Source organism: Tamandua tetradactyla, chromosome 6, assembly GCF_023851605.1.
Source record: "Tamandua tetradactyla isolate mTamTet1 chromosome 6, mTamTet1.pri, whole genome shotgun sequence".
NCBI classification, from domain to species: domain Eukaryota; kingdom Metazoa; phylum Chordata; class Mammalia; order Pilosa; family Myrmecophagidae; genus Tamandua; species Tamandua tetradactyla.
In genome coordinates, this window is record NC_135332.1 from 130,138,006 (window position 1) to 130,152,772 (window position 14,767).

General features: G+C 36.1%; 1 protein-coding gene across 3 annotated transcripts in view; it reads left to right on the forward strand.

Annotated features, from left to right (window-relative positions):
• The window catches only part of CPNE3 (copine 3), an 85,971-nt gene that overhangs the window by 53,339 nt on the left and 17,865 nt on the right, over positions 1-14,767 (forward strand). The window lies entirely within an intron of this gene.

Here is a 14,767-nt window from a genome sequence, read left to right on the forward strand (position 1 = left end):
TTAGAACATTTGCATAATTCTAGAAAAAGAAATAAAAAGAAAATAACTCTTACACCCTTTCTTTTTATTTCTTTTTTAACTTTATAACTCTTATACCCCTACCCCTTACCCCTCCCTCTCATTGACCACTAGTATTTCAATCTACCCAACTTTTTACCCTTTATCCCCCCTATTATTTAGTTATTTTTATCCTTATTCTTTTACTCATCTGTCCGTACCATGGATAAAAGGAGCATCAGACACAAAGTTTTCACAATCACACAGTCACATCATAAAAGCTGTATAGTTACATAGTTGTTGTCAAGAATCAAGACTACTGGAACAAGTTTCAAGTTTCAGGTAATTCCCTCCAGCCGTTCTAGTACACCACAAACTGAAAAATGTTGTCTATATAATGCATAAGGATAACCTCCAGGATAACCTCTTGACTCTGTTTGAAATCTCTCAGCCACTGAGACTTTATTTTGTCTCATTCCTCTCTTTCCCCTTTTGGTAAGACGGCTTTCTCAATCCCATGATATTGGGTCCCTGCTCATCCCAGGAGTCCTGTCCCAAATTGCCTGGGAGATTTATACCCAGGGAGTCATGTCACACATCACAGGAAGGGCAGTGAATTCACCTGCCAAGTTGTCTTAGAGAGAGGTCACATCTGAGCAACAAAAGAGGGTCTCTAGGGGTGACTCTTGGGCATAATTATAAGTAGGCTTAGCTTCTCCTTTTTGGAATAAATTTGACAGGGTCAAACCCCAAGATCAAGGGCTCAGCCTATTGAATTGATTGTTCCCACTGCTTGCTAGAATATCAGAAATTCCCCAGATGGGGAAATTGAATATTTTCTCCTTTCTCCCCAGTTCCTCAAGGAGACTCTGTGAGTACTTTTTTATTCTCTGCCCAAATTACTCTGGAATTGTGGTATCAATCTAACCTGTACAAATCAACAAGATTTCATGCCCTATTCAAGAATCCATGTAATTATGGCGTTCAAATAAGCTGACCGTATAAATTAAATTATATAATGTGCTACCCAAGTTACAAATTTTGCACCAAATAAGCATCTCTTCCTTTGGCCCCATGCAGAAGTTGAAGTTTTAAAAATATTGACATCATCCTTTACCCTGTATTCTGATTTACCTTAGTCCTATCCAGATCAGCATCATTCATATCTCTAGTCAAAGTCTGATCACTTTTTCAACTTTTTAACAGTTGTATGAGGGGTAATGCTGACTTTCATAGCTTCAGAGTTCTAACTCAGAGTCTCAGGTGTCCCATAAATATCCAAAGTTTCAGGGAACAACTAGGTTATATACAAATAGCTCAGTATCTCAGAATTTAAAAGTAACAGTTACAAGTCCAGAATAGATGTGGTTGCTGTAATAGCTTACAATCTAGGACCCTTTACCATAGATCTCAACTTGATATCCCATGCCCTTGACTTCAATTCTCTGAGTTTTTATGTTATTGTTAGTCCATATGAGTGAGGCATGATAATATTTGTATTTTTGTTTCTGCCATTTCGTTCAACATACTGTCCTTACGGTTCATTCACCTAGGTGCATTCCTCACAACCCCTTGTGTTTTAGAACTAGTCAGATTCCCACATTAGTTTTCTTTTTGTGGTGTATTTAACTTCCTGGTGTATAAGATAGAAGAATTGTACCAGAGTGATGGTTGGTATAATAATGATAATTAAGGTGCAAATCAGTATTATGACAGTGATGATTATAGGCTAAATTCTTCTACTTAAAGAAATTTCATAGCAAAATTCTCAATTTTGGGAATGGATCAATACAGGTAATCATACATTAAGAGTATTTTCACATATAAGTTGATTTACAAATAAGCCTTCAGTAGAATGAGTAATGGAGTATACAGATCTTGTAAGGCTTTTTTTTCTGAGTAGTAGTCACTCTGTGTCCATCATCTATTTACCCATTGTTCACAATATTCAGTAAATAGTTGGGGTAGGTGAAAAAACAAAAGATTGCACTCCTATAGCAGCTTTCCTTTATACAGACAGCAGTCACTTGTCTTTCATCACACTTATTCCTTTATTTTCCAAGTGCCCATGTGCTTCTTCACCCCATTGAGCAACCAATCTGAAATGCTAGATCGCCCACAAAATTATAAGACTGAGCCATTTTGAGGTGGAAAGAGATGGAGGCAGAATCATAATTTAAAATTTCAGACAATAATCTAATTTTCTGCAAAGGGCCCTTTTGACAATTACAAAATAGAGATTTCTAACAGACGAAAGTATTCTTTCCTTCTTTTCCTAAACAATATTCATAAGTTGAAGGACATGAACATTTAAGGTAGTTTGCATTAGGATTTTCTCCTTTTTTCCAGGATACTTTTTCCATTCCAATTCAGTGCTCTTCTGAGTCACTTTCAGTAACTTTAAACATGGCATTTGAAAGTAGGACTATTATTGTTTTTGAGAAATGTGTTTTGTGCTTATGATAAAACCAGAATAGGTTTTGGTATTTGTTGTAACTATGTTTGACTTGTTGCAAATAGATATGAATGACGAATATCAAGTGATGATTCATTTTATTATTTATTTATTTTTATATTTATTTTAAAATTTCTATTGATGATTCATTTTGGAAGCTCATTTACTCTATCAGAAATCTGAACCAACTTTGGGCTGCTCACTAGGTGTAGCTTTTTACCTTTGGTTTATAGCCTGGGAAGAGAATCAGTTTGATTTTAGAGAAAGAAGATACAACACAGGAAAAATAAATTTTTTTTATTTTTAAAAGCTGTTTTTTTAAATATTTTATATTTTAAAAGCTTTTTTAATATGACATGGTTTTGATGGTGAAAAAAAGAAAAAGCACATTCACCAAAGCTAATGTATAATCTAAGAAGAAAGCATTACATTATGTTACCTTGTCAGTAGTTAAAAACCAGGTAAACTTTTAATATTGTTTAGGCCAAATTTCTTAATAATAATTGCATCGTCATTTCTTATGCTTTCTGATCTTCGCACCTGTTAGAGCTGATTTTTTTTTCTTCTCTCAGCCACTGAAATTTTATTTTATTTCATTGTTTACCCCTTTTGGTCAAGAAGGAACTCTCATTTTCATGATGACAAATCTACGCATTTATTTATTTTTAATTGCAGTAAAATATGTATAACATAAAAATCATTTTAACTATTTTAAATGATGTTCTGGTTTGCTAGCTGCGAGAATGCAATTTACCAGAGAGTGACTTTTAACAAGGGGAATTTAATAAGTTGCTAGTTTATAGTTCTAAGGCTGAGAAAATGTCCCATTAAAACAAGTCTATAGAAATGTCCAATCCAAGGCATACAGGGAAAGATACTTTGGTACAAGAAGGCTTATGTAGTTCATGGTTTCTTTCTCAAGTGGAAGGGCACATGGCGAACATGGTGTCATCTGCTAGCTTCTTCTGCTGGCTTCCTGTTTCATGAAGCTCCCAGGAGGCATTTTCCTTCTTCATCTCCAAAGGTGGACTCTGCTTCTTGCAGCTATGTCATTCTGCTCTGCTGTCTCAGAATCTCTTTCTCCAAAATGTTTCCTCTTTTATAGGACTCCAGAAACTTATCAAGACCCACCCAAATGGGTGGAGACATGTCACCTAATCCAGCTTAACAATCACTCTTGATTAAATCACACCTCCAGGGAGATGATCTAATTACAGATTCAAACATACAGTATGGAATAGGGATTATTCTGCCTTTACAAAACGGGATTTTGATTAAAACATGGCTTTTCTAGGGGACATACATCCTTTCAAACCAGCACAAGTGGATAATTCTTTGACACATTATGTACATTGACAATACTGTGTAATTTTCACCACGATCTATTTTCAGTGTTTTTATCATCCCAAACCAAAGCTCATACCCATTTGTTATTAACTCCCTATGCCTGCCCCCCACCCCTAGCAACCACTGTTCTGTTTTCTGTCTATATGAATTTGTTTATTCTCAGTATTTCATATAAGAGAAATCTTACAGTATTTGTTCTTTTTTTTGTTGTTGTTCTTTTTGTATTTGACTTACTGCCCTCAACATGGTATCTTCAAGGTTTGTCCATGTGGTAGCATGTACCAGCACTTAATTTCTTTCTATACTGAAGAATACTCTGTTATATGAATATAATCTTCTGTTTCTCCAATCTTCTGCTGATGGACACTTCGTTGCTTCCACATTTTGTTTATTGTGAATAATGCTGCAGTGAAATTGGTATACAAATATCAATTCAGTTCTTTGGAGTCTACACCTAGGAGTGGGATTGCTGGGTCATATGATAATTCTGGGTTGAAGTTACTGGTGAACTGCCAAACTGTTTTCCATAGTGACTGCACCCTTTTACATTCCCAGCAACAATGTATGAGAGTTCCTGTTTCTCTCCATCTTTATCAATACTTAACAATTGTCAGTTCTTTAAATAATAGCCGTCCTAGTGGATGTGAAGTGGGATCTCATTGTAGTTTTAATATGCATTTTGCTAATGCCTAATGATGCTGAGCATTTTTTCATATACTTATTGAGCATTTGAGTATCTTCTTTGGAGAAATGTCTGTTCACATCCTTGGCCCATTTTTTAATTGGATTATTTGTATTGGTTGCTGAGTTATAGGAATTCTTTGCATATTCTGGATTTAAATCTTTGTTAGATATGTGGTTCCAGGTATTTTCTCCCATTCTGTAGGTTGTCTTTTCACTTTCTTGATAATATCCTTTGATGTAATAAAGATTTTAATTTTGATGAAGTCCATTTTATCTGTTTTCCTCGTTTGTGTTTTAGTGTGAAATCTAAAAGTCTACAAGGTCTTGAAGATATTTCCCTGTGTTTTCTTACGAGTTTTATAGTAATAGCTCTTACTTTAGGTCACTGACCCATTTTGAATTAATTTTTGTTTATGATGAGAGGTAGGGGACCACATTCATTCTTTTTGCATGTAGATTTTCAGTTTTCCCAGCACTGAATGTTGAAGAGATTTTTGGTACCCTGGGCAAAAATCAGCTGGTAATAGATGTGAACATTTATCTCTGGACTTTCAATTTTATTCCATTGGTCTGTATGTCTACCTTATGCTAGTATCACACTGTTTTAATTACTGTAGCTTTGTAGTAAGTTTTGAAGGCAAGTGTGAGTCCTTCAACTTTATTCTTTCTCTTTAGAATTGTTTTGGCCAATTTCATATGAAGTTGAGAATTGGCCTTTCCATTTCTTCAAAAAGTTTGCTGAATTTTGATAGGGATTGCATTGTATGTATAAATTGCTTGAAGCAAAATTGATATCTTAACACTATCAAGTCTTTGAATCCATAAAATGGGATGTCTTTACATTTATTTGGGTCTTTAATTTCTTTCAGGAATGTTTTTTAGTTTTCAGCATACAAATCTTTCACCTCCTTGGTTAAAATTATTTGTACATATTTTATTCTTTCAGATGCTATTGTAAGTGGAATTTTTTTCTTGATTTCCTTTTCAGATTGTTCATTACGTATATAGAAACCCAGCTAACTTCTGCATGTTTATCTTGTATCCTGTAACTTTGCTGAGTTCATTTATTGGTTTTGGTAGTTTACTTGTGGATTTTGAGGGGATTTTCTATACATAAGACCATGTCATATGCAGATTGGGATAATATGACTTCTTCCTTTCCAATTTGGATGCTTTTTGTTTCTTACTCTTGCCTGATGGCTTTGGCTAGAACTTCCAGTGCAATGTTGAAAAACAGTGATGACCAGTGGGCATCCTTGTCTTGTTTCTGATCATAGGGGAAAAGCTTTCAGTCTTTCACCATATGAGTGAGTGTGTTATTTGCTGTGAGTTTTTCATATATGCCCTTTATCATATTGAGAAAGTTCCCTTCTATTTCTAGTTTTCTAACTGTTTTTATCATGAGAAGATGTTGGATTTTGTCATGTACTTTTTCTGCATTAATTGAGATGATTGTGTGTTTTTGTTCCTTCATTTTATTAATGCAATATATTATATTGATTTTTCTATGCTAAAAACCATCCTTGCATTTGTGGAATAAATCACGCTTGGTCATGGTATCCCCTCCTTTTAATATAGTATTGGACCAGTTTTTCCAATATTTGTTGAGGATTTTTGCATCTATATTCATAAGGAATATTGGTTCTTAATTTGATTCTCCTACACTGTCTTTATCTGATTTTGGTATCAGGGTAATGTTGACCTCATAGAATAAATTAGGAAATATCCTTCTTCTTAAGTTTCTTGAAAAAGTGTGAGAATGGGTATTAAATCTTTAACTGTTTGGTAGAATTCAGCAGTGAAACTGTTGGGTCCTGGACTTTTCTTTGTTGGGAGATATTTTTTTAATTATATTAATAAAACCAATCCACATACAATATGAGCATTCTATTTTTTCATCACATAGTTATATATTCATCATCATGATCATTTCTTAGAACATTTGCATCAATTCAGAAAAAGACAACAGAAAAAATTTAATACATACCATACCCCTTACCCCTCCCTTTCATTGATCACTAGCCTTTCATCTAATAAATTTATTTTAACATTTGTTCCCCCTATTATTTATTTATTTTTAATCCATATGTTTTACTCACGTGTCCATAAGGTAGATAAAAGAAGCATCAGACACAAGGTTTTCACAATATCACAGTCACGTTGCGAAAGCTATATTATTATACAGTCATCTTCAAGAAATGTGGCTACTGGAACACAGCTCTACATTTTCAGGCACTTCCCTCCAACCTCTCTGTTACACCTTAACTAAAAAGGTGATATCTATTTAATGCAAAAGAATAACCTCCAGGATAATCTCTCGACTCTGTTTGGAATCTCTCAGCCATTGATACTTTATTTTGTCTCATTTCTCTCTTCCCCCTTTCAGTTGAGGTTTTCTCAGTCCCTCGGTGCTGAGTCCCAGCTTATTCTAGGATTTCTGTGCTACGTTGCTAAGAAGGTCCACACTCCTGGGAACCATGTCCCACGTAGAGAGGGGGAGGGCAGCGAGTTTGCTTGTTGTGTTGGCTGGAGAGAGAGGCCACATCTGAGCAACAAAAGAGGTTCTCTTGGGGGTGACTTTTAGACCTAATTTTAAGTACGCTTAGCCTATCCTTTGTGGGGTTAAGTTTCATATGGACAAACCCAAAGATTGGGGGCTCAGTCTATTGCTTTGGATGCCCCACTGTTTGTGAGAATACCAAGAATTCTCTACTTGGGGAAGTTGAATTTTGCCCTTTTTCTCACCATTCCCCCAAGGGGACTTTGCAAATACTTTTTTTTTTTTTTCACTGTTCAAATCCTTCTGGGATTTACTGACCATCAGTCTGGACAAACCTATAAAATCTCATGCCCTACTTAAGGTTTCATGTACTTATGGTGTTCTATGAAGCTGTCCATAAAAGTTATATTAGGAAATGCACTAGTCAAAATATAAATTTGTACCAAATGTAATTTAAAGTTTTGTCTCACATATAAGTTAAAGTTTTAAAATATTAATTACCATCTATTTTCAGCACCCTGCAGTATTGACATTCCTTTGTTCTTCCATATGCAAAACATTTTTAAATTTGTACATTTAGTCACTCTCATTACATACTCTAAGTATTCCTAGATTATACCATCTCAATCTTTATCTTTTATCTTTCCTTCTGATTTCATTTGTGTCCCCAGGCCTCCTCCCTCTATCATTCTTATGTTCAGCTTCATTCAGTGTTCTAACATTATTACAGTTAGGTAGTATTGTGCTATCCATTTCTGAATCTTTACAATCAATCCCATTGCACAATCTGTATCCCTTCAGTTCTAATAACCCAATATCTACCCTATTTCTATCTCCTGATGACCTCTGTTCTTATCTGAAATTATCCAAGTTCATTCATTAATGTTAGTTCATATCAGTGAGACCATACAGTATTTGTCCTTTTGTTTCTGGCTAATCTCACTCAGCATAATGTCCTTAAGGTCTGTCCGCGCTGTTACATACTTCATAACTATATTCTGTCTTATAGCTGAATAATATCCCATCATATGTATATACCACAGCTTCTTTAGCCACTCGTCTATTGATGGACATTTGGGCTGTTTCCATCTCTTGGCAATTGTAAATAATCCTGCTATAAACATTGGTGTGCAAATGTCCATTTGTGTCTTTGCCCTCATGTCCTCTGAGTAAGATACCTAACAATGGTATTGCCGGGTCATATGCAATTCTATATTTAGCTTCCTGAGGAACCGCCAAACTGCCTTCCACAGAGTTTGTACCATTTGACATTCCCATCAACAGCTGGTAAGTGTGCTTCTTTCTCCACATCCTCTCCAGCACTTGTCTTTTTCTGTTTTATTGATAATGGCCATTCTGGTGGGTGTGAGATGATATCTCATTGTGGTTTTGATTTGTATTTCCCTAGTAGCCAGGAAAGTTGAGCATCTTTTCATGAGCCTTCTGGCCATTTGTATTTCCTCTTCTGAGAAGTGTCTGTTTAAGTCTTTTGTCCATTTTGTAATTGGGTTGTCTGTTTTTTGTTGTTGAGTTGAACAGTCTCTATATATTCTGGATACTAGACCTTTATCTGATATATTGTTTCTAAATATTGTCTCCCATCATGTAAACTGTCTTTTTACTTTCTTGATGAAGTTCTTTGATGCACAAAAGTGTTTGATTTTGAGTAGTTGCCATTTCTTTCTTTCTTTCTTCAGTGCTGGTGCTTTGGGTATATGGTCTAGGAGACAACCTCCTATTTTAAGATTTATAAGATATCTCCCTACATTTTCTTCTAACAGTTTAATGATCTTAGATTTATTGTTTAGGTCTTTGATCCATTTTGAGTTAATTTTTGTATAGGGTGTGAAATATGGATCCTCTTTCATTCTTTTGCATGTGGATATCCAGTTCTCTAGACACCATTTATTGAAGAGACTGTTCTGTCCCAGGTGAGATGGCTTTGACTGCCTTATCAAAGATCAGTTGCCATAGATGAGAGGATCTGTATCTGAACACTCTATTCAATTCCATTGGTCAGTATATCTATCTTTATGCTAGTACCATGCTGTTTTGACCACCATAGCTTCATAATACACCTTAAAGTCAGGTGATATGAGACCTCCAACTCCAGTTTGCTTTCTCAGGATACTTTTAGCTATTCGGGGCACCCTGCCGTTCCAAATAAATTTGATTATTGGTTTTTCTATTTCAGAAAAATAAGTTTTTTGGATTTTAATTTGTATTGCCTTGAATCTGTAAATCAATTTAGATAGAATTAACATCTTAACTAAATTTAGTCTTTCAGTCCGTGAACATGGTATGCCCTTCCGTTTATTTAGGTCTTCTGTGATTTCTTTTAATAGTTTCTTAAAGTTTTCTCTGTATAGGTCTTAGGTCTTTTGTCTCTTTAGTTAAATTTATTCCTAAATATTTTATTCTTTTGGTTGCAATTGTAAATGAATTTTTTTTCTAGATTTTCCCCTCAGATTGTTCATAGGTAGTGTATAGAAACACTACAGAATTTTGAGTGTTGATCTTGTAACCTGCCAGTTTGCTGTACTCGTTTATTAGTTCTAGTGGATCTATTTTGCTGTGGATTTTTTGTGGTTTTCGACATGTAGTATCACAGCATCTGCAAACAGTGGGAGTTTTACTTCTTCCTTTCCAATTTTGATGACTTATATATTGTTTTTCTTGTCTAATTGCTCTGTCTAGAACTTCTAACACAATGTTGAATAACAATAGTGATAGTGGACATCCTTGTCTTGTTCCTGATCTTAGAGGGAGTGTTTTCAGTTTTTCCCTATTGAGGATGATGTTAGCTGTATATTTTTCATATACTCCCTTTGTCATGTTGAGGAAGTTCCCTTCTGTTTCTATCCTTTGAAGTGTTTTCAGCAGGAAAGGATGTTGAATTTTGTCAAATGCATTTTCTGCATCAAGAAAATGATTGTGTGGTTTTTCTGCTTTGATTTGTTGATATGAAGTATTACATTAATTGATTTTCTTATGTTGAACCATCCTTGCATACCTGGGATGAATCCTAATTGGTCATGGTGTATAATTCTTTTAATATGCTGTTGGATTCGATTTGCAAGAATTTTGTTGAGAATTTTTGCGTCTGTATTCATAAGAGAGATTGGTATGTAGTTTTCTTTTTTTGTAATATCTTTGTCTGGTTTTGGTATGAAGGTGATGTTGGCTTCGTAGAATGAATTAGGTAGCTTTCCCTCCCTTCAAATTTTTTCAAGAGTTTGAGCAGGATTGGTACTAATTCTTTCTTGAATGTTTGGTGGAATTCACATGTGAAGCCATCTGGTCCTGGACATTTCTTTTTGGGGAGCTTCTTAATGACTGATTCAATTTTTTACTTGTGATTGGTTTGTTGAGGTCGTCTATTTCTTCTCAAGTCAGTGTTGGTTGTTCATGCCTTTCTAGGAAGTTGTCCATTTCATCTACATTGTCGAGTTTATTAGATAAAGTTGTTCATAGTATCCTGTCATTACTTCCTTTATTTCTGTGGGGTCAGTGGTTATGTCTCCTCTTCTGTTTCTGATCTTATTTATTTGCATCCTCTCTCTTTTTTTTTTTGTCAACCTCACTAAGGGTCCATCAATCTTACTGATTTTCTCATAGAACCAACTTCTGGTTTTGTTGATTTTCTCGATTGTTTTCATGTTCTCAATTTCATTTATTTCTGCTCTAATCTTCATTATTTCTTTCCTTTTGCTTGCTTTGGGGTTAGTTTGCTATTCTTTCTCTAGTTCTTCCAAGTAAACAGTTAATTCCTCGATTTTTGCCCTTTCTTCTTTTTTGATATAGGCTTTTAGGGCAATAAATTTCCCTCTTAGCACTGCCTTTGCTGCATCCTGTAAATTTTGATATTCCTTGTTTTCATTTTCATTTGCCTCGAGATATTTACTGATTTCTCTTGTAATTTCTTCCTTGACCCAGTGGTTGTTGAAGAGTGTGTTGTTGAGCCTCCATATATTTGTGAATTTTCTGGCACTCTGCCTAATTATTGATTTCTAACTTCATTCCTTTATGAGGTGAGAAAATGTTTTCTGTGATTTCAGTCTTTTTAAATTCATTGAAACTTGCTGTGTGACCCAGCATATCCTTGAGAATGATCCATGAGCATTTGAGAAGAAGGTATATTCTGCTGTTGTGGGGTATATGTTCTATAAATGCCTGTTAAGTCTAGCTCATTTCTTGTATTATTCAGATTCTCTGTTTCTTTATTGATCCTCTGTCTAGATGTTTTGTCTATTGATGAGAATGGGGAATTGAAGTCTCCAGCTATTGTGGTAGATGTGTCTGTTTCTCTCTTCAGTTTTGCCTCATGTATTTTGGAGCATTCTGGCTCAGTGCATAAATATTTATGATTGTTATTTCTTCTAGTTGAATTGTTCCTTTTATGAATACATAGTGTCCTTCTTTGTCTCTTTTAATTGTTTTACATTTGAAGTCTAATTTGTTGGATATTAGTAGAGCTACCCCTGCTCTGTTCTGATTGTTATTTGCATGAAATATCTTTCCTCAACTGTTCACTTTCAACCTATGTTTATCTTGGGTCTAGGATACGTTTCTTGTAGGCAGCATGTAGATGGATCCTGTTTTTATGGACATGAAGACATGAAGAGTCTATGTCTCTTTTTTTTTGCATGGGCAGGCACCGGGAATCAAACCCGGGTCTCTGGTATGGCAGGCGAGAACTCTGCCTAGTCTTCCTTTCTACACTCTTCTCCACACTTCTCTCTCCTGTCTTTTCGTGTCTGCTTCTAGTGCTCCCTTTAGTATTTCTTGAAGAGTTGCTCTCCTGGTCACAACTTCTCTCAGTGATTTTTGTCTGAAAATGTTTTAATTTCTCCCTCATTTTTGAAGGACAATTTTGCTGGATATAGAAGTCTTGGTTTGGCAGTTTTTCTCTTTTAGTAATTTAAATACATCATCCCACTGTCTTCTCGCCTCCATGGTTTCTGCTGAGAAATCTACACATAGTCTTATTGGGTGTCCCTTTTATGTGATGGATTGCCTTTCTCCTGCTGCTTTCAAGATTCTCTCTTTCTCTTTGTCATCTGACATTCTGATTAGAAAGTGTCTTGGAGTACATCTGTTTGGATCTATTCAGTTTGGGGTACGCTGCACTTCTTGGATCTGTAATGTTAAGTCTTTCATAAGTGTTGGGAAATTTTCGGTGATAATTTCCATTAGTTTTTTTCCTCCTTTTCCCTTCTCTTCGCCTTCTGGGACACCCACAACATGTATATTCATGCACTTTATGTTGTCATTGAATTCCCTGAGTCCCTGCTCATATTTTTCCATTCTTTTCCCTGTATTTTCTTTTGCTTGTTGTTGGGTCAGATATCCTGACCTCCAGTTCACTAATCCTATCTTCTGCCTCTTGAAATCTGACATTGTAGGTTTCCATTGTTTTTTTCATCTTTTCTACTGTCTTTCATTCCCATAAATTCTGTGATTTGTTTTTCAGACTTTTGATTTCTTCTTTTTGTTCATTCCTTCCTTCTTTATATCCTCCCTCAATTCACTGATTTGATTTTTGATAAGGTTTTCCACATCTGTTTGAACATTCTGAATTGTTTCAACTCCTATATCTCATTTGAATTGTTGATTTGTTCCTTTGACTGGGCCATATCTTCAATTTTCCTAATATGATTCATTATTTTTTACTGGCATCTAGGCATTTAATGACCTTAATTAGTTTATTCTGGAGATGTTCACTTCTTTTACCTAGAATTTTTTTGCTGCATGACTTTGTTGTCTATCTCTTCTTTGACATTCACTTCAGCTTATTCTGGACCTCTAGCTTAGGTTTTGTTTAACAGATCAGAATTTTTCAGTTCTTGTTTTCTTGTTTCCTGCCCTGCCTATATGATGCTTTTTTTTTTTTTTTACCCCCCTTAGGAGGGTCTACTTAGGTATTATAGACCCCAGTCAGATTTTCTCAGACCAAACTGGCACCCTGTCAGTACGAAAGAGTCACCTGCATCAGTTTTCACTGAAGGTGAGACCCAGCAGATTGACTTTCCTATGAAGCCTCTGGGTTACCATTTTTCCTATCCTGCCCAGTATGTGGCATTTGTCTGCCTGTAGTTCCCTCCAGGAAAAGGTGATGCAGTATGTTTAACTTCAGCTGACTTTCCCTGATCAGGATGTGGCAGAGATAGAGGAGAGGTTGTAGGTTGGTTTTAATCGCTTCACTTTTCCAGACCCTGGGGTCTGAACTCCTTGAAGGAAAGATTCCACCAGATTTGGGCCCCACCCTCTCCTGGGGAAGGCACAGGCTCCAGACAAGCACTCAAACAAGCTTAATTCTGCCTATGCCTGGGGTAATGGAGCCCGAGAAGCCTTGCAGTTGTTTCCAAAGAGCAGTCAAGCCATAGGAACACAGCCACCAAAACGAAAGATAAAAATCCTTTTCAGAGCAGGACCTCCATTCTTCAGGTTTGCCAATCAAGAAAGTTGGTACATTGCTCTGTGTATCTCTAGGTCCTATGTGCCCCCTGCTTTGCTTTTAGAGCCCAGACCTTTTCAAATCCACAAACACCTCTGTTGTTTTTTTTTTTTCTTTTTCTGTCAGCCCTGCCCCATCTGCACTGGGGCAAAAACCAGCGACCTCCACCTTTACTTGAGGTTCAGCTGAGCAGGGGGCCTATTTTTAGTAGTCAGAATTTGTTAATTAATTCTGCAATTGGAGTATGGTTGTGCTCAGCCCCAGCTGCTGGTAAATTCTCTTTCCTTTCCCTTCTGGGAAGCAGCCTGTGGGTGAGGAGTGCCGGCTGCGATGGCTTAGGGAACTCACGGCTCTGGGGGGTGCTCGCAGCCGGTCCAGCAGGTCCAGACTGAGTTATACTGTGTGTCCGGTCACTGACGTGGCCCCAGCAGTTGTTCTGTATTCTTCCTGGCTGTTTATTAGCTGCTCTGGAGGACAAACTAAATCCCATACCTCGCTAAGCCGCCATTTGGCTCTCCCTCAGAGCTGATTTTTTAAGAAAACTTTATATTGTAATAACATATACAACTCAAAACTTCTTATTTTAACCCCTTTCAAGCATTTAATTCAGTGAAATTACAGTCTCAATATTTTGCTACCGTCACCAATATCCATTATCCAGCCATTTTTATCACCTCAAACGGAAACTCTGTTCCATTAAGCAGTAACTTCCTTTTCCCCTCATCCCCTGTCTCCTGGTGATCTGTAATCTGCTGTTTGCCTCTATGAGTTTTACAGCTGTTTTTTAAGCCATGGAAGTTTAATCCTTGTTTCCTAATATTGAACTACATTGCCTAGAAATAACATTCTTACTTTAATGCAAAAGAAGGATTTGGGCATAATGCAGTTTTAGTTAGGAATCAGAGGCAATTGGTATTTGTGCAGAAATTTAATTAACAGTTTTGTTTATATCTTCTGATTGAAAAGAAAGCTAAGAGGGTACAAATGGGAAAAATATTTTTGTTGTGGCTTTGGACTCAGGAGGTGCCATTCAGTGAAAGACCCAGCTGATGGCCCATGTTAATATTACTTTTATCATTACTGGACTTCCTTCTAGCTATAACATCACCTAATGTATCCTGAATCACCTCTACTTATGAACTAGTTACATTTCCAAAGGGTGTTCCTAAGATCACTTTTTCCTGAGTTCAAACTGAGTAAGTGGAGTTTGTTGAAACTATTAAGTAGAAGAATAAACTGAGCTTTATTCTTTTAAATCAGGTATACATTTTCCTCCTTTTAATCTATGTTCTATTGGACATTGTTTAAGTGAGAGACTCATTTTGCT